Source organism: Triticum aestivum, chromosome 1B, assembly GCF_018294505.1.
Source record: "Triticum aestivum cultivar Chinese Spring chromosome 1B, IWGSC CS RefSeq v2.1, whole genome shotgun sequence".
In the NCBI taxonomy this organism is placed as follows: Eukaryota; Viridiplantae; Streptophyta; class Magnoliopsida; order Poales; family Poaceae; genus Triticum; species Triticum aestivum.
In genome coordinates this window covers 692,235,483-692,261,449 of record NC_057795.1, presented here as the reverse complement: position 1 = coordinate 692,261,449, position 25,967 = coordinate 692,235,483, and the positions used below count along the sequence as shown (strand labels likewise).

Genomic DNA, 25,967 nt, shown 5'->3' with positions numbered 1-25,967 from the left:
TACTTTCTTTTGTTTTGTGGGGTTTGCATTGCATCGGGAGAGTGGTCTGTGTCGCGCGGCGCCTCAACTTGCGTGCGGATGCTCGGGCAGTCTACTTCCCATCGGGAGTATGGTGGTACAGTACTAGTAGCAGGCAGCAGCACATGCATGCGCTGGTGGCCAACGGGCAGAAACAGGGAGGAGGGAGCCACCAGCGCCGGAGGCCAACGGGCAGAAACAGGCAGCGCTGCACCCAAACATCAAATCAACACAAACAAAATAATGTGCTATTTTCTATGCCATGGGATAATAAGTTTTTTTTTTTGAAATCCATGGGATAATAAGGTAAACGTTTGCAAACGGTGCGCCGGCCGAGCGTTCGGCCGGTCACCACGCTCGCGTCGCTACGCAGTCCTGGCCCAGTCCTGGCCCACCACCCACAAAGCTAAGTCTATCTTCACCGCTTTCATCTTATCCCCTCGCATATTCTGGAGACCACAGCAGGCGTCTCGTCCTTCAACCCCCCTTGCTCAATTTCTCTCCCCTTTCTTCTTGTGCTCTCTCTTCAAGAATCCACACCAAATCTTCATGAAATTGAGTTCGTTTTTGTTGCCTTATCTGTTCTCCGCGGTTTTTTCCATCATAGATCCATGAGAGGGGGTGAGCTTGTTCGTGTTTTTTGCTTTCCTGTCTCATGTCCTGCGCAATACGCCATGGATCCATGAGGTTGAGCTCAAGTACATGCTGCTCACACACGCTCGGCTCCTTGGAGCTGCGAGCAAGGGGCCCGACGACTGCGCTGCAAGCTCGCGCACCCCGCTACGTCACCATGGTGCGTGACGATGGCGACCGGTTCCTGCTCAGGCAACGATGCTGGAACCGACGGACTAGGGAGCTGCAACCGGCACATGACGATGCTGGAACCAGTGTCCCCTGATGTTGGACCGCACGCGTCCTGGACAGGTGACACATTTTTTGCTGGAACCAGCCTTTATTTTTGCTGGAACCGTCTTTCTTTTTTTGCTACAATGGGCACTAGTCTTTTTTTTTGCCTGAGGCTATTTTGCTGGAACCAGCATTACTTTTTGCTGGAACTGGCTAATTCATTTGCTACAATTGGCTTATCGCTTTTTGCTGCTGAGATTTTTGCTGGAACCACCATCAAGTTTTGTTGGAACCGGCAAATCTATTTGCTTCAACCGAGTACCAGAGGTTTTTGTTGCATTCGATTTTTGCTGGAAATAGCATCAAGTTTTGCTGGAACCAGCTAATCTTTTTGCTTCAACCGTGTATTGGAAGTTTTTGTTGCTTTTTAGATTTGTTTTTGCTGGACATGGCGGTTGCGGTGCAAGTCAATGACGGCGGCGAGCCGGAGACGGAGACGACGGAGATGCTGCAACCATGGTGACCACAAGCTGGAACCCGTCTGCGTTCGAGTTGTAACCATGGCGAGCAGAGACAGCCGAGACAAGCGCAATGACGCGAGCGCCGGCGAACACGGGTGGGCGGGCGCGGTGGCACAGGTGACCAGCAAGCATGAGATGCCGAGGACAAGTGTGGGCGGCCGGCGAGCACGCATATTCTGGCCGGCGAGTGCGTGGATTCTGGTCGCTACCTTTTTTCAGCATGGTTGACTTTTTAGAGACAGAGGAAAAGTTGTATCGTACGGTTAAAAAAGTCTGTATCGTACGCTCGGCAGCGGACCGGCCGAAATTTGGGCCGGCGCGCCGGCGCCTATCACTGCCCATAATTTATAGAGCATGATTGGTTCGATGTCAAAAGTTGACATGCCAATATTTAGCAAATGATAAATGTTGGCTAGTGATTAGTTGCCTACCAACTTTTCTTCTCAACCTCACAAAAAGTTATCAACATTTGGCAACTTTTTATTTTGCCAAGTTGGCTTGCCAAATATTGGCAATGCCAAATGTTGGCATAAACCAATTATGCTCATATAGAGCCGGGTTTTTGTCTTTTTTCTTTCTTTCTAAAATCGGTTTTACGAGTCTTTTCATTAAAGAAAAGGTTTTCCTAATCTTTTCATGCATATCAATTCATCCACACATTATATCCATTCATTCATTCATCCACACATTCTGCTACTACCTCATATTAGATATTACACAAACACAACAACCACACTTCAAAATGGACAAAATTTCCAAGAAGTTGAGCTAATATGGTTCTACCTACTGTTATGAAATGCAACGAAAACATAAAGATTCGACAGAAAAAGTTGGACGAAAAGATGGAGATTACCTTGCTCTTCATTTTGGCTTCAACATCCGCAAATATAATGCCCAAATGAAGAAGATCCGAGGTGGGATTGAAGAGGAGGAGAGAGGTGTCTCCTCTCTGTTCAGCACGCCGCATCCCTACAATCAGAAACCCTGACGATACATAATGGTACCCTACCGTCAACGATGGTTAGTGAAAGACAGCAGAGATAGAAAAAAGGTGAAATTTTTTCTTTTAAAATAAGGTTAAATCATGCTAAACATTGCAACAAAGTTTAGAAGAGTGATTTTAGCCGTCAACAGTCGGTCTCGCAATGCGGTGGGGCGTCTCGAACGGTGAGCACCAATCTTTGCTCTGCTTTTGTACATGATAGCATATATAGTGGTGTACAAAAAGATTCAAATTTACCTCCTCCATTCCAAAATATTCGTAGTTATAGGATTTTTAAGTGTCAAAATTTCAAAAATAAGCGCATAATTTAATGAAGATTTCAAACATACAATGTCAAATTAAACGTTGTCTATTTAGGTCAATCCTCAAAGTTCAAGAGTACTCCCCCCGTTTTTATTTAGTCCGCGTATTAGCTTTGGTAAAAGTCAAGCTTTATAAACTTTGACCAAGTTTATAAAAAAAACATAAGCAATAACAAATCAATAAAATTAGATTTATTATTGAATATACTTTCACATCATATAGACTTGTTATGTTAAATGCTTATATTATTTTTTATAAACTTGGTCAATCTCTATGAAATTTGACTTCAGTCAACTCTAATATGCAGAGTAAATAAAAACGAAGGGAGTACTCTAAACGTGAATGCTTCTGTTTCAAAATTTTAAACGAATCGCCAAAAGAGCCTCTACTCGCCCAAAACCGCGTGAGACCAATGTTTGGTAGAAGGAAATTACTTTTCTAACTCCGACCCGTGAAACCTACCGGCCCAACGTCAAAAGGTCTAAACCAGGATAGGTTTGTAGCTTCATCTAGACGCCACGCAACCGCCTCCGAAAAACATTCAGACACCATGGTCGCCTAAGCACACATGCGCTCGGCCGAAATCGCTCCCGCCCACTATTTGGGACACCTGGGATTACCGTCCTACCCCGACGCACAGTAGGTCCGAAATTTAAGAGGGGTGCAAAGTGTGTACTTTCCCCAAATTTCAAACAAGTGCGTCTCATCTATTCAAAAAAACCAAAAAAGTGCGTCCCAGATCGAAACATGGTTCCCCCTTAGGTCCTCTCGCCCCGCCTCACCCTGTCTGATTCCCCATTCGTACTCCATGGGCACCAAAACTACCTCTCCACCAGCCGCGAAACCCCGACGCCCTCCGTCCGCCACCCCATCCCACCCATCAACCGCCGCCCTCCTCCATCACGCTGGAGCCGATACCCCGACGTCATCGTCCACCACAACTACACCCGTAACACCCTCCACGGCTAGTAGTTGAAGCCGAGGCCGAGCTGTCTCCAGGACGCCGACGTGCGTCATACCCGAGCCAGTTCAACGATGCCGTCCTGCGCCTCACCGCTGCCGCTCCAACGTCGCCACCGTCCACTGATAGTATCTATAATTTTTTATTGTTCCATGCTATTATATTATCTGTTTTGGATGTTTTATATGCATTAATATGTTATTTTATGTTATTTTTGGGACTAACCTATTAACCGAGGGCCCATTGCCAGTTTCTGTTTTTTGGGCCTATTTTAGAGTTTCGCATAAAAGGTACCAAAGGAGTCCAAACGGAATGAAACTTTCGCGATGATCTTTCTTGGACCAGAAAGAACCAGAAGACTTGGAGATGAAGTCGGAGACGCAACGAGGCGGCCACGAGGCAGGATGGCGCGCCCAGGGGGGTAGGGCACGCTCCCTAACTCGTGGCCCCCTCGTGGGTCTCCTGACCTAGCTCCCTCGCTTATATATACTCTTATACCCTGAAAACATCCAGGGGAGTCACGAAACCACTTTTCCACCTCCGCAACCTTTTGTACCCGTGAGATCCCATCTAGGGACCTTTTCCAGTGTCCTGCCAGAGGAAGACCATAGCTAGTAGCTAGATGAAGCGTGAGTAGTTACCACAGACCTTCGGGTCCATAGCTAGTAGTTAGATGGCTTATTCTCTCTCTTTTTGATTCTCAATACCATGTTCTCCTCGATCTTCTTGGAGATCTATTCGCTGTAATATTCTTTTGCAGTGTGTTTGTCGAGATCCAATGAATTGTGGATTTATGATCAGATTATCTATGAATATTATTTGGGTCTTCTCTAAATTTTTATATGCATGATTTGATATCTTTGCAAGTCTCTTCAAATTATCGGTTTAGTTTGGCCTACTAGAATGATCTTTCTTGCAATGGGAGAAGTGCTTAGCTTTGGGTTCAATTTTGTGGTGTCCTTTCCCAGTGACAGTATGGGCAGCAAGGCACGTATTGTATTGGTGCCATCGAGGATAAAAAGTTGGGGTTTTCATCATATTGCTTGAGTTAATTCCTCTACATCATGTCATCTTATTTAATGTGTTACTCTGTTCTTTATGAACTTAATACTGTAGATGCGGGCAGGAGTCGGTCGATGTGTGGAGTAACAGTAGTACATGCAGAATCGTTTCAGTCTATTTGACACGGACGTGATGCCTATGTTCATGATCGTTGCCTTAGATATCATCGTAACTTTGCGCTATTCTATCAGTTGCTCGGCAGTAATTTGTTCACCCACCGTAATATTTGCTATCTTGAGAGAAGCCACTAGTGAAACCTATGGCCCCTGGATCTCTTTTCCATTATATTGAATCTCGTTAACATCTTATTAGTTTCCTGTCAACTTGCCAATTTCTGTCGCCGTTCCTTTAATTTGCAATCTTTACTTTCCAATCTATAAACCAAAAATACCAAACATATTTACTTTACCGTTAATCTATCTCTATCAGATCTTACTTTTGCAAGTAACCGTGAAGGGATTGACAACCCCTTTATCGCGTTGGGTGCAAGTTGTTGATTGTTTGTTGCTACATCTTGAGCTTGCGTTGGTTTTCCTCGAAGAGGAGAGGGTGATGCAGCAATAGTAGCGTAAGTATTTCCCTCAGTTTTTGAGAACCAAGGTATCAATCCAGTAGGAGGCTCCTCAAAAGTCCCACGCACCTACACAAACAAACTGAGAACTCGCAACCAACGCAATAAAGGATTTGTCAATCCCTTTACGGCCACTTGCGAAAGTGAGATCTAATAAAGATATTATGATAAGATAAATATATTATTGGTATTTTATAATATAGATGCAAAAAGTAAAGATGCAAATAAAAGTGGATTGGAAGCAAAAATGGTAAGAGATAGACCCGGGGGCCATAGGTTTCACTAGTGGCTCTCTCAAGATAGCGTAAGTATTACGATGGGTGAACAAATTACTGTCGAGCAATTGATAGAAAAGCGAATAGTTATGAGATTATCTAGGCATGATCATGTATATAGGCATCACGTCCGTAACAAGTAGACCGACTCTTGCCTGCATCTACTACTATTACTCCACACATCGACCGACTCCTGCCTGCATCTAGAGTATTAAGTTCATAAGAACAGAGTAACACATTAAGCAAGATGACATGATGTAGAGGGATAAACTCAAGCAATATGATTATAAACCCCATCTTGTTATCCTCGATGGCAACAATACAATACGTGCCTTGCAACCCTTTCTATCACTGGGTAAGGACATCGCAAGATTGAACCCAAAGCTAAGCACTTCTCCCATGGCAAGAAAGATCAATCTAGTAGGCCAAACCAAACTGATAATTCGAAGAGACTTGCAAAGATAACTCAATCACACATAAAAGAATTCAGAGAAGATTCAAATATTATTCATAGATAAACTTGATCATAAACCCACAATTCATCGGATCTCGACAAACACACCGCAAAAAGAGTTTACATCGAATAGATCTCCATAAGAGAGGGGGAGAACATTGTATTGAGATCCAAAAGGAAAGAAGAAGCCATCTAGCTAATGACTATCCAAAAGGAGAGAAGAAGCCATCTAGCTAATAACTATGGACCTGTAGGTTTGTGGTAAACTACTCACAACTCATCAGAGGGGCAAGGATGTTGACGTAGAAGCCCTCCGTGGTCGATTCCCCCTCCGGCAGAACGCCGGCGAAGGCTCCAAGATGGGATCTCACGGATACAGAAGGTTACGGTGGTGGAAATTGTGTTTCGTCTGCTCCCTGGATGTTTTCGGGGTACGTAGGCTTATATAGGAGGAAGAAGTACGTCGGTGGACGCCTGAGGGGCCCACGAGACAGGGGGCGTGCCCTATAGGGGGGGGGGCGCCCTCCTATCTCGTGGGAGCCTCGGCTGCTTCTTGACTTGCACTCCAAGTCCTCTGGATCACGTTCACTCCAAAAATCACGCTCCCAAAGGTTTCATTCCGTTTGGACTCTGTTTGATATTCCTTTTCTTTGAAATATTGAAATAGGCAAAAAAACAGCAATACGGGCCGGGCCTCCGGTTAGTAAGTTAGTCCCAAAAATGATATAAATGTGTAAAATAAAGCCCATAAACATCAAAAAGGGGTAATATAATAGCATGGAACAATAAAAAATTATAGATACGTTGTAGACGTATCAAGCATCCCCAAGCTTAATTCCTGCTCGTCCTTGAGTAGGTAAATGATAAAAAAGAAATTTTTGATGTGGAATGCTACCTAGCATAATTCTCAATGTAATTTTCTTTATTGTGGCATGAATGTTCAGATCCAAATGATTCAAAATAAAAGCTTATAAAACATAAAAATAATAATGCTTCAAAGCATACTAACAAATACTCATGTCCTATCAAAATAACATAGCCAAAGAAAGCTTATCCCTACAAAATCATATAGTTTGGCCATGCTTCATTTTCATTACACAAAATACTCCCATCATGAACAACCCCGATGACGAGCCGAGAAATTGTTTCATACTTTTTAACGCGCTTCAGCTTTTTCAACTCTTACGCAATACATGAGCGCAAGCCATGGACATGGCATTATGGTGGTGGTTGTGAGGACAAAAAAAGGAGAAGATAGTCTCACATCAACTAGGCGTATTAACGGGCTATATGGAGATGCCCATTAATAGATATCAATGTGAGTGAGTAGGGATTGCCATGCAACGGATGCACTAGAGCTATAAATATATGAAAGCTCAACAAAAGAAACTAAGTGGGTGTGCATCCAACTTGCTTGCTCACGAAGACCTAGGGCATTTTGAGGAAGCCCATCATTGGAATATACAAGCCAAGTTCTATAATGAAAAATTCCCACTTAGTATATGAAAGTGACAACATAGGAGACTCTCTATCATGAAGATCATGGTGCTACTTTGAAGCACAAGTGTGGAAAAAGAGATAGTAGCATTGTCCCTTCTCTCTTTTTCTCTCATTTTATTTTTTTCTTTGTTTCCCCTTTTTTTCTCTTTTTTTCTTTGGCCTTTCCCTTTTTTGGCCTTTTTTTCTCATTTTTTTATTTTTGTAAAGTCTGAAGTCTCATCCCGACTTGTGGGGGAATCATAGTCTTCATCATCCTTTCCTCACTGAGACAATGCTCTAATAATGAAGATCATCACACTTCTATTGATTTACAACTCAAAAATTACAAATCAAAGCTAGAACAAGATATGACTCTATATCAATGCCTCCGGCGATGTACCGGGATATGCAATGAATCAAGAGTGACATGTATGAAAATTATGAAAGTGGCCTTGCCACAAATACGATGTCAACTACATGATCATGCAAAGAGCAATATGACAATGATGGAACGTGTCATAATAAACGGAACGATGGAAAGTTGCATGGCAATATATCTCGGAATGGCTATGGAAATGCCATAATAGGTAGGTATGGTGGCTGTTTTAAGGAAGGTAAATAAGGGGTTCATGGTACCGGCGAAAGTTGCGCGGTAATAATAAAGGCTAGCAAAGTGGAAGGATGAGTGTGCGTATATCCATGGACTCACATTAGTCAAAAAGAACTCATATACTTATTGCAAAAGTCTACTTAGCCCTCGAAGCAAAGTACTACTACGCATGCCCCAAGAGGGATAGATTGGTAGGAAAAGACCATCGCTCATCCCCGACTGCCACTCATAAGGAAGACAATCAAAAGAGCACCTCATGCAACAAATTTGTCACACAACTTTTACCATACGTGCATACTACGGGACTTGCCAACTTCAGCAAAAGTATTTCTCAATTTCATAATTACCCACTAGCATGACCCTAACATTACTACCTTTATATCTCAAAACAATTATCAAGCATCAAGTTGATCATAGCATCCAATTCTTTTTCTATGATAGTTTTTATTATACCCAACTTGGATGCTCATCATTCTAGGACCAACTTTGTAACCATAGCAAATACCATGCTGTTCTAAAAGACTCTCAAAAAGATATAAGTGAGGCATGAGAGACTAGAAATTTCTTCAAAATTAAGACACCACCGTGCTCTAAAAGATATAAGTGAAGCACTGAGCAAAAACTATCAAGCTCAAAAGATATAAGGGAAGCACATAGAGTATTCTAGCAAATTCTAATCAAATAGGCTTCTCCCAAAAGGTGTGTACAGCAAGGATGATTGTGTTAAACTAAAAAGCAAAGACTAATATAATACACAACGCTCCAAGCAAAACATATATAATGTGGCGAATAAAAATATAGCTCCAAGTAAAGTTACCAATGAACGAAGACGAAAGAGGGGATGCCTTCCCGGGCATCCCCAAGCTTAGGCTTTTGGCTATTCTTGAATATCTTGGGGTGCCATGGGCATCCCCAAGCTTAGGCTCTTGTCACTCCTTATTCCATAGTCCATAAAACCTTTACCCAAAACTTGAAAACTTCACAACACAAAACTCAACAGGAAATCTTATAAGCTCCGTTAGTGAAAGAAAAGAAAACCACCACATAAGGTACTGTAATGAACTCATTATTTATTTATTTTGGTGTTAAACCTATTATATTGCAACTTCTCTATGGTTTATAAACTATTTTATTGGCCATAGATGCATCAAAATAAGCAAACAACACACGAAAAACAGAATCTGTCAAAAAAAGAATAGTCTGTAGAAATCTGTAACTAATGCAAACTTCTAGAACTCTAAAAATCCTACCAAAATAGGAAGTCCTGGAAATTTTGTTTATTGATCAGGAGAAAAAAGAATCAACGCAAAAGGATGTTCCTGTGATTTAACAAAATTATATGCATGCGCGCAAAGTTTCTGTTTTTCAGCAGAATCAAATCAACTATCATCATAGGTTATCCTATAGGTTCTACTTGGCACAAACACTAATTAAAAGATAAAAATACATCTAAACATAAGGTAGATGCAAGATTTATTACTAAACAGGAGCAAAAACAAAAAACATAAAGAAAATTGGGTTGCCTCCCAACTAGAGCTATCGTTTAACGCCCCTAGCTAGGCATAAAAGCGAAGATAGATCTAACGAGTGCCATCTTTGGCACTAAATTCATCGATTGAGCACTTGTGGTCTCTAGGGGTTTCTCCCTTTTTATCAATGGCTAAACCATTAGGCGAAAATTCAAGAAATTCGTTGGTAGCAAAAGGTTCCTTAACGATAGAGAGACAATTGGGATGAACACTTATGGATTTGAGATCTGCATCTCCCTTACTAGAAGATTCACCCTTATTTTTAGGAACATAAATAAACTTGGCAGTTTTAGTAGGGGGTTTTGGAGTGTTTTTCATGGAGGAAAATGCGGAACCTAAGTTTGTAATGATATCCTCAATTTTACTGATTCTAGCAGAGTCTAGATCTATTTTCTTATTAACTATAGGTTCTTTTTCTTTAAGATTTTTCAAAGTAACTCCAACCCTAGATCCAAATTGGGTAATGTGATTATGAATCTTTTATCCAAATTTTCAATCAACTCAATAGTTGCAATTTTATTTTCAATAATCTCAAGCCGTTGCATTACATGTTCTAAAGTTAAAACAGTTCCATTGACCAAAAGAGGTGGTGGGCCAAACAAATCTAACATAGCATTATAAGCATCAAACGTAGGGCTACTCAAGAAATCACCTCCGGTAGCAATATCAAGAACACATCTATTCCAAGGAGTAATGCCTACATAAAAATTGCGGAGAAGAACGGAAGTGGAAAGCTTCCTAGAAGATTTACATTGAGCATTGCAAATTCTATGCCAAGCATCTTTTAAATTTTCTTTCTCCCTTTGCTTAAAATTGAGAATTTCTTGTTCGGGAGTGAGAATAAGGATAGGAGGACTAGCCATAACGACAAGGTAGACGAACTAACGCACGGCAAATGGAAAAAGGCAAGCGAAAGAGAGGAGGAGATTGGTAAAGAGAGGGCGAATAAAACGGCAAGGGTGAAGTGGGGGAGAGGAAAACGAGAGGCAAATGGCAAATAATGTAAATGCGAGGGAGATGGGTTTGTGATGGGTACTTGGTATGTCTTGACTTGAGCGAAGACCTCCCCGGCAACGGCGCCAGAAATCCTTCTTGCTATGTCTTGAGCTTGCGTTGGTTTTCCTTGAAGATGAGAGGGTGATGCAGCAATAGTAGTATTTCCTCAGTTTTTGAGAACCAAGGTATCAATCCAGTAGGAGGCTCATCAAAAGTCCCACGCACCTACACAAACAAACTGAGAACTCGCAACCAATGCAATAAAGAGGTTGTCAATCCCTTCACGGCCACTTGCGAAAGTGAGATCTAATAAAGAAAGTACGATAAGATAAATATATTTTTGGTATTTTATAATATAGATGCAAAAAGTAAAGATGCAAATAAAAGTAGATTGGAAGCAAAAATGATAAGAGATAGACCCGGGGGCCATAGGTTTCACTAGTGGCTTCTCTCAAGATAGCGTAAGTATTATGGTGGGTGAACAAATTGCTGTCGAGCAGTTGATAGAAAAGCGAATAGTTATGAGATTATCTAGGCATGATCATGTATATAGGCATCACGTCCGTAACAAGTAGACCGACTCCTGCCTGCATCTACTACTATTACTCCACACATCGACCGACTCCTGCCTGCATCTAGAGTATTAAGTTCATAAGAACAGAGTAACGCATTAAGCAAGATGACATGATGTAGAGGGATAAACTCAAGCAATATTATATAAACCCCATCTTGTTATCCTCGATGACAACAATACAATACGTGCCTTGCAACCCTTTCTGTCACTGGGTAAGGACATCACAAGATTGAACCCAAAGCTAAGCACTTCTCCCATGGCAAGAAAGATCAATCTAGTAGGCCAAACCAAACTGATAATTCAAAGAGACTTGAAAAGATAACTCAATCACACATAAAAGAATTCAGAGAAGGTCCAAATATTATTCATAGATAAACTTGATCATAAATCCACAATTCATGGGATCTCGACAAACACACCGCAAAAAGAGTTTACATCGAATAGATCTCCACAAGAGAGGGGGAGAACATTGTATTGAGATCCAAAAAGAGAGAAGAAGCCATTTAGCTAATAACTATGGACCAGTAGGTCTGTGCTAAACTACTCACAAATCATCGGAGGGGCAAGGATGTTGATGTAGAAGCACTCCGTGGTAGATTCCCCCTCCGGCAGAACGCAGGTGAAGGCTCCAAGATGGGATCTCGCGGATACAGAAGGTTACGGTGGTGGAAATTGTGTTTCGTCTGCTCCCTGGATGTTTTCGGGGTATGTAGGCTTATATAGGAGGAAGCAGTACGTTGGTGGACGCCTGAGGGGCCCACGAGGCAGGGGGCGCGCCCTATAGGGGGGGGGGGCGCCCTCCTATCTCGTGGGAGCCTCGGCTGCTTCTTGACTTGCACTCCAAGTCCTCTGGAGCACGTTCGTTCCAAAAATCACACTCCCGAAGGTTTCATTCCGTTTGGACTCCGTTTGATATTCCTTTTCTTCGAAATACTGAAATAGGCAAAAAAACAGCAATACGTGCTGGGCCTCCGGTTAGTAGGTTAGTCCCAAAAATGATATAAATGTGTAAGTTAAATCCCATAAACATCCAAAAGGGGTAATATAATAGCATGGAACAATAAAAAATTATAGATACATTGGAGACGTATCATTTGTGCAGGTATTTGGTGACTTGTGCGTTGTCTCCTACTGGATTTATACCTTGGTTCTCAAACTGAGGGAAACACTTACTCTACTTTGTTGCATCACCCTTTCCTCTTCAAGGGAAAAACCAACACGAGCTCAAGAGGTAGCATGATGGATTTCTGGCGCCGTTGCCGGGCAGATCTACGTCAAGTCAAGCCATACCAAGTACCCATCATAAACTCTTCTCTCTTGCATTACATTATTCGCCATTCGCCTCTCGTTTCCTCTCCCCAACTTCTAAAACATTTTTCAAAAAAATTGCCTTTTCTTCGCCCCTCTTCCGTTATTTTTTTTCGTTTGCTTCTTGTGTGCTTGTGTGTTGGATTGCTTGCTTTGTCATGATGGCTCAAGATAATACCAAATTGTGTGACTTTTCCAATACCAACAACAATGATTTTATTAGCACTCCGATTGCTCCCACTACTAATGCTGAATCTTGTGAAATAAATGCTGCTTTGCTGAATCTTGTTATGAAAGATCAATTTTCTGGCCTTCCTACTGAAGATGCCGCATTCCATCTAAACAATTTCATTGATTTGTGTGATATGCAAAAGAAGAAAGGTTTGGATAATGATATAGTTAAATTGAAGCTATTTTCATTTTCACTTAGAGATCGTGCTAAAACTAGGTTATCATATTTGCCTAAAAATAGTATTGATTCGTGGAATAAGTATAAGATGCTTTCATCTCTAAGTATTTTCCTTCCGCTAAGATCATCTCCCTTAGGAACGATATTATGAATTTTAAGCAACTTGATCATGAGCATGTTGCACAATCTTGGGAGAGGATGAAATTGATGATACGTAATTGCCCTACTCATGTTTTGAATTTGTAGATGACTATACAAAAAATTTATGCCGGATTGAATTTTGCTTCTAGAAATCTTTTAGATTCGGCCGCGGGAGGCACTTTTATGGAAATCACTTTAGGAGAGGCTACTAAGCTCCTAGATAATATTATGGTTAATTATTCTCAATGGCACACCGAAAGATCCACTAGTAAAAAAGTTCATGCGATTGAAGAGATTAATGTTTTAAGTGGAAAGATGGATGAACTTATGAAATTATTTGCTAATAAAAGTGTTTTATATGATCCTAATGATATGCCCTTTTCCACTTTGATTGAGAATAATAATGAACCTATGGATGTGAATTTTGTTGGTAGGAACAATTTTGGTAACAACGCATATAGATGCAATTTTAATCGTAGGCTGTTTCCTAGTAATTCCTTTAATTATTATGGAAACTCCTACAACAATTCTTATGGAAATTTTAATAAGATGCCCTCTGATTTTGAGAATAATGTTAAAGAATTTATTAGTTTGCAAAAGAATTTTAATGCTTTGATTGAAGAAAACAAATTCTCAAGATTGATGATTTGGCTAGGAACGTGGATAGAATTTCTCTTGATGTTGATTCTTTGAAACTTAGATCTATCCCACCTAAGCATGATATCAATGAGTCTCTCAAGGCCATGATAATTTCCATTGTTGAGTGCAAAGAAAGAACCGCTAAGATACGTGCTAAACAAGATTGGTTTGTAAAAGCGTGTTCTTCTAGTTTTCATGATAATAATGATGAAGATCTAAAAGTGATTGACGCGACTCCTATTAAATCTTTGTTTTCCAATATGAATATTGATAAAGATGGGACTGGAGATTTGTCAACTATAGTTAAAAGGTGTCCCAATGATTCAGAGTTTTTAGATCTAGATGCAAACATTGATAAAAGTGGAATTGGAGAGGTCAAGACTTTAAGTAGCAATGAACCCACTCTTTCAGATTTCAAGGAATTTAATTATGATAATTGTTCTTTAATAGATTATATTCCCTTGTTGCAATCCATGTTAAATTCTCCTGATGGTTATAATCAAAACAAAGCTTTTACTAAACATATGGTTGATGCTATGATGCAATCTTTTGAAGAAAAGCTTGAATTAGAAGTTTCTATCCCTAGAAAAATTTATGATGAGTGGGAACCTACTATTATGATTAAGATTAAAGATTATGAATGTTATGCTTTGTGTGATTTGGGTGCTAGTGTTTTCACGATTCCAAAAACTTTGTGTGATGTGTTAGGTTTTCGTGAATTTGATGATTGTTCTTTAAATTTGCATCTTGCGGATTCCACTATAAAGAAACCAATGGGAAGGATTAATGATGTTCTTATTGTTGCAAATAGGAATTATGTGCCCATAGATTTCATTGTTCTTGATATAGATTGCAATCCTACATGTTCTATTATTCTCGGTAGACCTTTCCTTAGAACGTATTGATATGAAAAAAGGAAACATTAGATTCCAATTTCTGTTAAGGAAAGGCATGGAACACTTTCCTAGGAAGAAAATTAAATTGCCATATGAATCAATTATCAGAGGGGCGCCGCTACGCGTTCTCCGGTGGATGTGTTAGAAACATCTGCCGCCCGGAGAGCCGTTGGATTAGGCACCTAACAGCCGTCGGATGCAACCATCGTCCCGCAACTGACCAGGTCATTATTTCCTGCAATAATCAATCTGTTTCAGAAACAGAATCCCCAACCCCCCGTCCACCAGGCAGAGCTCCGCCCAGCACGGCGGCAGTCGCCACCACCGCAAAAGTTGCTGCCGCCGGCGCGCGGGGGCACCTAGTACTTCAGAGCAAAAATCTTGCCACAACATGGCGCACCACATCGTGCGATAGATGGTGGGATAAGACGTAGATCGAGCTCGCCGGGGGCCGCCTCTTGGAGAACAGCCGCGGCCAACATTCTCAGCTCTGACCGCGGCCGTGGGGCTTCCTCCACGAGCTGGAGTATCATCCTGGTTCACAAACCCTCCAGTTGTGTTTCCTGAAACTGTTGGAAATATGCCCTAGAGGCAATAATAAAATGGTTATTATTATATTTCCTTGTTCATGATAATTGTCTATTATTCATGCTATAATTGTATTTAACTGGAAACCGTGATACATGTGTGAATACATAGACCACAACATGTCCCTAGTGAGCCTCTAGTTGACTAGCTCGTTGATCAATAGATGGTTATGGTTTCCTGACCATGGACATTGGATGTCATTGATAACGGGATCACATCATTAGGAGAATGATGTGATGGACAAGACCCAATCCTAAGCATAGCACAAGATCGTGTAGTTCGTTTGCTAAAGCTTTTCTAATGTCAAGTATCGTTTCCTTAGACCATGAGATTGTGCAACTCCCGGATACCGTAGGAATGCTTTGGGTGTACCAAATGTCACAACGTAACTGGGTGGCTATAAAGGTGCACTACAGGTATCTTCGAAAGTGTCTGTTGGGTTGGCACGAATCAAGACTGGGATTTGTCACTCCGTATGACGGAGAGGTATCTCTGGGCCCACTCGGTAATGCATCATCATAATGAGCTCAATGTGACTAAGTAGTTAGTCACGGGATCATGCATTATGGAACGAGTAAAGTGACTTGCCGGTAACGAGATTGAACGAGGTATTGGGATACCGACGATCGAATCTCAGGCAAGTAACGTACCGATTGACAAAGGGAATTGTATACGGGATTGCTTGAATCCCCGACATCGTGGTTCATCCAATGAGATCATCATGGAACATGTGGGAGCCAACATGGGTATCATAATCACGCTGTTGGTTATTGGCCGGAGAACGTCTCGGTCATGTCTACATGTCTCCCGAACCCGTAGGGTCTACACACTTAAGGTTCGATGATGCTAGGGTTATAGGGAAGGTATGTATGCGGTTACCTAATGTTGTTCGGAGTCCCGGATGAGATCTTGGACGTCACGAGGAGTTCCAGAATGGTCCGGAGGTGAAGATTGATATATTGGACGAAGGGTTTTGGAGTCCGGAAGTGTTCCGGAGGTACCGGGTGATGACCAGCATGACCGAAAGGTATTTCGGGAGCCCCGACAAGTGGGGGCTTCATGGGCCAAGGGAAGGGGGCAAACCAGCCCACTAAGGGGCTGTGCGCCCCCCTCACCTATTCCCACGTGACCAGGGGGTTTGGGGCGCCCCATCTAGGGTTCCCACCTCCTGGCTTGGGGGCCAAGTCAAGGGGAGATCCCATCTGCCCTGGCCGCCGCCCCCCCAGGGGAAACCCTAGGGCGCCTCCCCTCCCCCTTGCACCTATATATAGTGGAGGTTTTGGGGCTGCCCAACACATGAGTCTCTCTCTCCCAAGGCGCAGCCCTACCTCTCTCCCTCCTCGTCTCTCGTAGTGCTTGGCGAAGGCCTGCTGGAGTACCGCGCTCCTCCACCACCACCACGCCGTTGTGCTGCTGCTGGACGGAGTCTTCCCCAACCTCTCCCTCTCTCCTTGCTGGATCAAGGTATGGGAGACGTCACCGGGCTGCACATGTGTTGAACGCGGAAGCACCGTTCTTCGGTGCTTAGATCGGATTCGGCCGCGATCTGAATCGCTTCGTGAACGACTCCACCGACCGCGTTCTTGTAACGCTTCCCCATCGCGATCTTCAAGGGTATGAAGATGCACTCCCCTCTTTCTCGTTGCTAGTATCTCCATAGATTGATCTTGGTGATGCGTAGAAAATTTTGAATTTCTGCTACGTTCCCCAACAGTGGCATCATGAGCTAGGTCTATTGCGTAGATTCTATGCACGAGTAGAACACAAGTTGTTGTGGGCGTTGATTTTGTTCAATATGCTTACCGTTACTAGTCCTATCTTGTTTCGACGGTATTGTGGGATGAAGCGGCACGAACCGACCTTACACGTACACTTACGTGAGACAGGTTCCACCGACTGACATGCACTTGTTGCATAAGGTGGCTAGCGGGTGCCAGTCTCTCCCACTTTAGTCGGATCAGATTCGATGAAAAGGGTCCTTATGAAGGGTAAATAGCAATTGGCATATCATGTTGTGGTTCTTACGTAGGTAAGAAAAGTTCTTGCTAGAAACCTATAGAAGCCACGTAAAAACATGCAACAACAATTAGAGGATGTCTAACTTGTTTTTGCAGCATATGCCTTGTGATGTGATATGGCCAAAAGGATGTGATGAATGAAACATATGTGATGTATGAGATTGCTCATGTTCTTGTAATAGGAATCACGACTTGCATGTCCATGAGTATGACAACCGGCAGGAGCCATAGGAGTTGTCTTAATTTATTGTATGACCTGCGTGTCATTGAATAACACCATGTAATTACTTTACTTTATTGCTAAACCGTTAGCCATAGTAGTAGAAGTAATAGTTGGTGAGACAACTTCATGAAGACACGATGATGGAGATCATGATGATGGAGATCATGGTGTCATGGCAGTGACGATGATGATCATGGAGCCCCGAAGATGGAGATCAAAAGGAGCAAAATGATATTGGCCATATCATGTCACTATTTGATTGCATGTGATGTTTGTCATGTTTATGCATCTTATTTGCTTAGAACAACGGTAGTAAATAAGATGATCCATCATAATAATTTCAAGAAAGTGTTTCCCCTAAATGTGCACCGTTGCGAAAGTTCGTTGTTTCGAAGCACCACGTGATGATCGGGTGTGATAGATTCTAACGTTCACATACAACGGGTGTAAGCCAGATTACACACGTGAAACACTTAGGTTGACTTGACAAGCCTAGCATGTACAGACATGGCCTCAGAACACAAGAGACCGAAAGGTCGAACATGAGTCGTATAGTGGATACGATCAACATGAAGATGTTCACTGATGATGACTAGTCCGTCTCACGTGATGATCGGACACGGCCTAGTTGACTCGGATCATGTATCACTTAGATGACTAGAGGGATGTCTATCTGAGTGGGAGTTCATAAGATGAACTTAATTATCCTGAACATAGTCAAAAGGTTTTTGCAAATTATGTCGTAGCTCGCGCTTTAGTTCTACTATTTTAGATATGTTCCTAGAGAAAATTTAGTTGAAAGTTGATAGTAGCAATTATGTGGACTGGGTCCATAAACCGAGGTTTCTCCTCATTGATGCGTAGAAGGCTTATGTCCTTAATGCACCGCTCGGTGTGCTGAACCTCGAACGTCGTCTGTGGATGTTGCGAACATCTGACATACACGTTTTGATAACTACGTGATAGTTCAGTAATGTTAAACGGTTTAGAATTGAGGCACCAAAGACGATGTCAAAACATCGCGGAACATATGAGATGTTTCAAGGGCTGAAATTGGCATTTCAGGCTCGTGCCCACGTCAAGAGGTATAAGACCTCCGACGAGTTTCTTAGCCTGCAAACTAAGGAAGAAAAGCTCAATCGTTGAGCTTGTGCTCAGATTGTCTGAGTACAACAATCACTTGAATCGAGTGGGAGTTGATCTTCCAGATGAGATAGTGATGTTTCTCCAAAGTCATTGCCACCAAACTGCTAGAGCTTCGTGATGAACTATAACATGTCAGGGATAGATATGATGATCCTTGAAATATTCGCGAAGTTTGACGCCGCGAAAAATCAAGAAGGAGCATCAATTGTTGATGGTTAGTGAAACCACTAGTTTTAAGAAGGGCAAGGGCAAGAATGGATACTTCATGAAATGGCAAATCAGTTGCTGTTCTAGTGAAGAAACCCAAGGTTGAAACCAAACCCGAGACTAAGTGCTTCTGTAATGAGGGGAACGGTCACTGAAGCGGAACTACCCTAGATACTTGGTAGATGAGAAGGCTGGAAAGGTCGGCAGAAGTATATTGGATATACATTATGTTAATGTGTACTTTACTAGTACTCCTAGTAGCACCAGGGTATTAGATACCGGTTCGGTTGCTAAGTTTTAGTAACTCGAAATAAAAGCTACGGAATAAACGAAGACTAGCTAAAGGTGAACTGACGATATGTGTTGTAGGTGTTTCCAAGGTTGATGTGATCAAGCATCGCATGCTCCCTCTACCATCGAGATTGGTGTTAAACCTAAATAATTGTTATTTGGTGTTTGCGTTGAGCATAGACATGATTGGATTATGGTTATCGCAACACGGTTATTCATTTAAGGAGAATAATGGTTACTCTGTTTATTTGAATAATACCTTCAATGGTCTTGCACCTAAAATGAATGATTTATTGAATCTCGATCGTAGTGATACACATGTTCATGCCAAAAGATATAAGATAGTAATGATATAGTGCCACCTACTTGTGGCACTGCCATTTGAGTCATATTGGTATAAAACGCATGAAGAAGCTCCATGTTGATGGATATTTGGACTCACTCGTTTTTGAAAAGATTGAGACAAGTGAACCATGTATATTGGTATATACGCATGAAGAAACTCCATGCAGATGGACCGTTTGGACTCACTTGATTTTGGATCACTTGAGACATGCAAATCATATCACATGGGCAAGATGACTGAAAGCCTCGTTTTCCATAAAATGGAACAAGAAAGTAACTTGTTGGAAGTAATACATTTTGATGTATGCAGTCCAATGAGTGGTGAGGCACGCACTGGATATCGTTATGTTCTTACTTCACAGATGATTTGAGTAGATACTGAGTATAATTACTTGATGAAACACAAATCTGAATTATTGAAAGGTTCAAGTAATTTCAGAGTGAAGTTGGAGATCATCGTGACAAGAGGATAAAATGTCTATGATATGATCATAGAGATGAGTATCTGAGTTACGAGTTTGGCACACAATTAAGACATTGTTGAAATTCTTTCACAACTAATACCGCCTGGAACACCATAGTTTGATGGTGTGTCCGAACATCACAACTGCACCCTATTGGAGGAGTGACCATCTTTTCTTCCCTTCTACTGACACTGAGCGAGCAGCAAGCATAGGCAATAGTTTCCGTAGGGGTGGGGCGCAAGCAAGCGTTTTCAGGACTGCAAATACAAACTACAAGTTGGAAGACACCATAACAATTCAACCGCATTTATTTTCTATGAGCATTTTATGCACAAAGCTCTCATCTCACTTTTCATAGGTAGGCGAAAACTCTATAGTGATAGTGTAGTGTCCCCTGAAAGGGAACCCGAAAATAGGACGAGAGTGGATAGGGTGACTAAGGAGGCCGTAAAAATTAGTAGTGCATTTTTGAAAGATAAGATTACAAAAAGGCGAGAGCAGCATAATTGTTAGTTAGGGGTAAGAGGGGACGGGCCCGTATAGAAAGTCAATCCTTCTTTTTCCGATATGCCGCTCCACAAGCAAGGAGTGCCACGCACGAGCGGAGCGAAAACTAAGCAAGGGGAATTCCGTCATTCCATGGAAAGCATGCGAAATCCTTTGATTGTTTATAGAATCAAAATAACTATATAGTATTTCTTGTTCCACTTGCAAGGCAAGGAAAATAAAATGTCAGTTTCGTTATTACAACCTGGTGCATACCATAATGTCTCTTATCGAATTACCACTATCGTTTATGGGTTAGGCATTAGAGACAACCACATTCACTTTAAATAGGGCACCACATAATTCCGTTGAGATGACACCGTAAGAGCTATGGTTTAGAGAAACCTAAGCTGTTGTTTCTTGAAAGTTTGGGACTGCAACGCTTATGTGAAAAAAAGGTTTCATCCTGATAAGCTCGAACCCAAAGCGGATAAATACATCTTAATAGGACACCCAAAACAGTTGGGTATACCTCCTATTTCAGATCCGGAAGCAAAAGTGATTGTTTCTAGTAACGGGTCCTTTCTTGAGGAAAAGTTTCTCTCGAAAGAATTGAATGGGAGGATGGTGGAGACTTGATATGGTTATTGAACCGTCACTACAACTAGTGTGTAGCGGGGCACAGGAAGTTGTTCCTGTGGCACCTACACCAATTGAAGTGGAAGCTGATGATAGTGATCATGAAGCCTCGGATCAAGTCACTGCCGAACCTCGTAGGACGACAAGGACGCGTACTGCTTCAGAGTGGTACGGTAATCCTGTCTTGGAGGTCATGTTGCTAGACAACAATGAACCTACGGGCTATGGAGAAGCGATGGTGGGCCCGGATTCCGACGAATGGCTCGAGGCCATAAAATCCGAGAAAGGATCCATGTATAAAAAAAGTGTAGACTTTGGAAGAACTACTTGATGGTCGTAAGGCTGTTGGGTACAAATGGATTTTAAAAGGAAGACGGACAATGATGGTAAGTATCACCATTAAGATAGCTCGACTTGTCGCTAAGATGTTTTCCGACAAGTTCAAAGAGTTGACTACGATGAGACTTTCTCACTCGTAGCGATGCTAAGAGTCTGTTGGAATTATATTAGCAGTTACTGCATTTTTTATGAAATCTTGCAGATAGGATGTCAAAACATTGTTTCCTCAACGATTTTCTTGAGGAAAGGTTGTGTGTGATACAACCAGAAGGTTTTGTCAATCCTGAAAGATGCTAACAAGTATGCAAAGCTCCAGTAATCCTTCTAAATACTGGAGTAAGCATCTCGGAGATGGAATATACGCTTTGATGAGATGATCAAAGATTTTGCGTTTATACAAAGTTTATGAGAAACTTGTATTTCCAAAGAAGTGAGTGGGAGCACTATAGAATTTCTGATGAGTATATGTTGTTGACATATTGTTGATCAGAAATGATGTAGAATTTCTGGAAAGCATATAGGGTTATTTGAAAAGTGATTTTCAATGGAAAACCTGGATTAAGCTACTTGAACATTGAGCATCAAGATCTATAAGGATAGATCAAAACGCTTAATAGTACTTTCAAATGAGTACGCACTGTGACAAGATTTTGAAGGAGTTGAAAATAGATCGACAGAGAAGGAGTTCTTGGCTGTGTTATAAGGTGTGAGTATTGAGTAAGACTCAAGACCTGACCACGGCAGAAGAGAGAGAAAGGATGAAGGTCGTCCCCTATGCTTTAGACGTAGGCTCCACAGTATGTTATGCTGTGTACCGCACCTAAAGTGTGCCTTGCCATGAGTCAGTCAAGGGGTACAAGTGTGATCCAGGAATGGATCACAGGACAACGGTCAAGGTTATCCTTAGTAACTAGTGGATTAAGGAATTTTCTCGATTATGGAGGTGGTAAAGGAGTTCGTCGTAAAGGGTTACACCGATGCAAACTTTGACACTAATCTGGATGACTCTGAGTAGTAGATCGGATTTGTATAGTAGAGCAGTTATTTGGAATAGTTCCAAATAGCGTGTGGTAGCTGCATCTAGGAGATGACATAAAGATTTGTAAAGCACACACGGATCTGAAAGATTCAGACCCGTTGACTAATAAACCTCTCCCACAAGCGAGATATGATCAAACCCAATGGGTGTTGGATTCATTACAATCACATAGTGATGTGAACTAGATTATTGACTCTAGTGCAAGTGGGAGACTGTTGGAAATATGCCCTAGAGGCAATAATAAAATGGTTATTATTATATTTTCTTGTTCATGATAATTGTCTATTATTCATGCTATAATTGTATTTAACTAGAAACCGTGATACATGTGTGAATACATAGACCACAACATGTCCCTAGTGAGCCTCTTGTTGACTAGCTCGTTGATCAATAGATGGTTATGGTTTCCTAACCATGGACATTGGATGTCATTGATAACGGGATCACATCATTAGGAGAATGATATGATGGACAAGACCCAATCCTAAGCATAGCACGAGATCGTGTAGTTCGTTTGCTAAAGCTTTTCTAATGTCAAGTATCGTTTCCTTAGACCATGAGATTGTGCAACTCTCGGATACCGTAGGAATGCTTTGGGTGTACCAAACGTCACAACATAACTGGGTGGCTATAAATGTGCACTACAGGTATCTCCGAAAGTGTCTGTTGGGTTGGCACAAATCGAGACTGGGATTTGTCACTCTGTATGACGGAGAGGTATCTCTGGGCCCACTCGGTAATGCATCATCATAATGAGCTCAATGTGACTAAGTAGTTCGTCACGGGATCATGCATTATGGAACGAGTAAACTGACTTGCCGGTAACGAGATTGAATGAGGTATTGGGATACCGACGATCGAATCTCGGGCAAGTAACATACCGATTGACAAAGGGAATTGTATACGAGATTGCTTGAATCCCCGACATCGTGGTTCATCCGATGAGATCATCGTGGAACATGTGGGAGCCAACATGGGTACCCAGATCCCGCTGTTGGTTATTGGCCGGAGAACGTCTCGGTCATGTCTACATGTCTCCCGAACCCGTAGGGTCTACACACTTAAGGTTCGATGACGCTAGGGTTATAGGGAAGGTATGTACGTGGTTACCGAATGTTGTTCGGAGTCCCGGATGAGATCCCGGACATCACAAGGAGTTTCGGAATGGTCCGGAGGTGAAGATTGATATATTGGACGAAGGGTTTTGGAGTCCGGAAGTGTTCCAGAGGTACCGGGTGATGACCAGCATGACCGAAAGGTATTTCGGGAGCCCCGGCAAGTGTTGGGGGGCTTCATGGGCCAAGGGAAGGGGGCAAACCAGCCCAGTAAGGGGCTGTGCGCCCCCTCACCTATTCCCACGTGACCAGGGGGTTTGGGGCGCCCCATCTAGGGTTCCCGCCTCCTGGCTTGGGGGCTAAGTCACCCAAAGGGGAGATCCCATCTGCCCTGGCCGCCGCCCCCCTAGGGGAAACCCTATGGCACCTCCCCCTCCCCCTTGCCCCTATATATAGTGGAGATTTTGGGGCTGCCCAACACATGAGTCTCTCTCTCCCAAGGCGCAGCCCTACCTCTCTCCCTCCTCGTCTCTCGTAGTGTGCTTGGCGAAGCCCTGCTGGAGTACCGCGCTCTTCCACCACCACCACGCCGTTGTGCTACTGCTGGACGGAGTCTTCCCCAACCTCTCCCTCTCTCCTTGCTGGATCAAGGTATGGGAGACGTCACTGGGTTGCATGTGTGTTGAACGCGGAGCCACCGTCCTTCGGTGCTTAGATCGGATTCGGCCGCGATCTGAATCGCTTCGTGAACGACTCCACCATCCGCGTTCTTGTAACAATTCCGCATCGCGATCTTCAAGGGTATGAAGATGCACTCCCCTCTATCTCATTGCTAGTATCTCCATAGATTGATCTTGGTGATGCGTAGAAAATTTTGAATTTCTGCTACGTTCCCCAACAGAAACAACTTCTACTAGATCAAATCAGGGCAGCTAGGTGAGTTTACTTACTCTGAAAAAAACATGAACACTTGTGTGTCTCTGAAACTCATGGAAACCTATGTATCAGAAACATAGCTAGAATTTCCTATTTGTTTCATGTGTGTGGCAGCTATAAATTCAATTTTGTTTCATGTGTGTGAGTGGAACCAAGGCAAATACCCACACACCTGTGTGCTTGCTCTATCTCTGCAAAACATGATCCCCTCTGTTACTTGTTATTTATCAACCTATGATACAATTTTGAATGTGTGTGCTTATGTGAGAAAAGGCCATTTACTGAAAATTTGTGTGCAAATGAAGCTAAAAACCCGTTGATAAATGTATCTATGTACCTGAATTTCTGAAACAACAATAGAATTGTTGATAGCAGCTAGAGGAAAAAAATACTTTCAACCAAGACCTCTCTATTTACATGAAAAAACATGTGCCTTATTTCAGGGAGCTGGTGCTGAAGGGGAAGAAAGCTATGTCCAAGGGAATTTTTTTGTAGATAATCATGAAGATTCAGAGGGATTGTTGCATGATGATGATGTGATGCAAGATGATTCAGATGATGGAGATGTTTCATCATAGCCACTATCGCCCTATGTTGGCATGGTGTTTGCCACATTTGAGAATGCCCAAAAATTCTACAATGACTATGCCTTCAAGTTGGGATTCAACACACATATTTAGAAACATTATAACCGAGCACTTTTCGGGCACTCTCAGGACCCTCTCATACCATCAACGTTTTCAGCCGTACGATCTGAACTTGTGAGCATTTTTGGTCATTGGATCAACCTCTGACCACTGCAGTTTCCGCAAGTTAGCTCGAGCAGCTGCTCCCGTAACAAAACTTCCATTCTGTGGTGAATTGGGCCAACATGGGCCTTTTGGATGCTTCCCCCAGGTGTGATGAGGAAGAGCCGCTTCAGTCCCCCGCATCTCTCCTTTCACGCGAATCATGAGTTCATGACCGCTGCGACCCCGTTCACCCTAGGTCTCCTCGCCGCCATGCTGGTTTCCCCATGCGTGAGGCTGCACTCATAGACATCTCCCTCCTGTCCGCCTCCTCCTTCCTCTCGTGGGTACCGTAGGTGTCTTCTTTGCCCTGCCAAAGCCCAGATCTGGCCGTGGTTGCCACTGGTGAGTCCCGTTTCTACTCCTCCTTGCCCCTTCCTTTCCATTTGTTCTTGGGATCAATGTCCATGTGCTGATATTTTTCAGGTCTTCCTTTTGAGAGAAGAGATTGGAAGAGGTTGACTCATGCAATAAGAATCTTTCAATGGCTCCGAGGTTAATTTCTGTTATGTGATCTCTTATGTGATTATGACTGAATTTTCACAATAGTTACTTTTGTAATTCATGATGTCAAGGTTTTCCCCATAGCGATGAAGAAAAACTTAACAATCAGCATTAATCAATTTTCTACCTGCACCTGCATACTTACCATCTTTGATTGTCTGAATGTTAAGATGAAAACTGTGTGATGGGGCACAATCAAGATACCATCTCTTGTGCATTTTCTGTAGCGTATTAGCATATAAAACCTCTTACGTCATGACGAACCCTAAAACAATGGATCACGACCCTGCTCTGTTCCGATTGC

The 25,967-nt window shown here is 42.4% G+C and overlaps 1 long non-coding RNA gene across 1 annotated transcript; it reads left to right on the top strand.

Annotated features, from left to right (window-relative positions):
* Window positions 1-368: 368 nt before the first annotated feature.
* LOC123101626 (uncharacterized) lies at window positions 369-1,791 on the top strand. The gene is made up of 2 exons (XR_006448599.1): window positions 369-942; window positions 1,279-1,791. It is a non-coding gene; the product is annotated as an uncharacterized lncRNA (long non-coding RNA).
* Window positions 1,792-25,967: the final 24,176 nt, after the last annotated feature.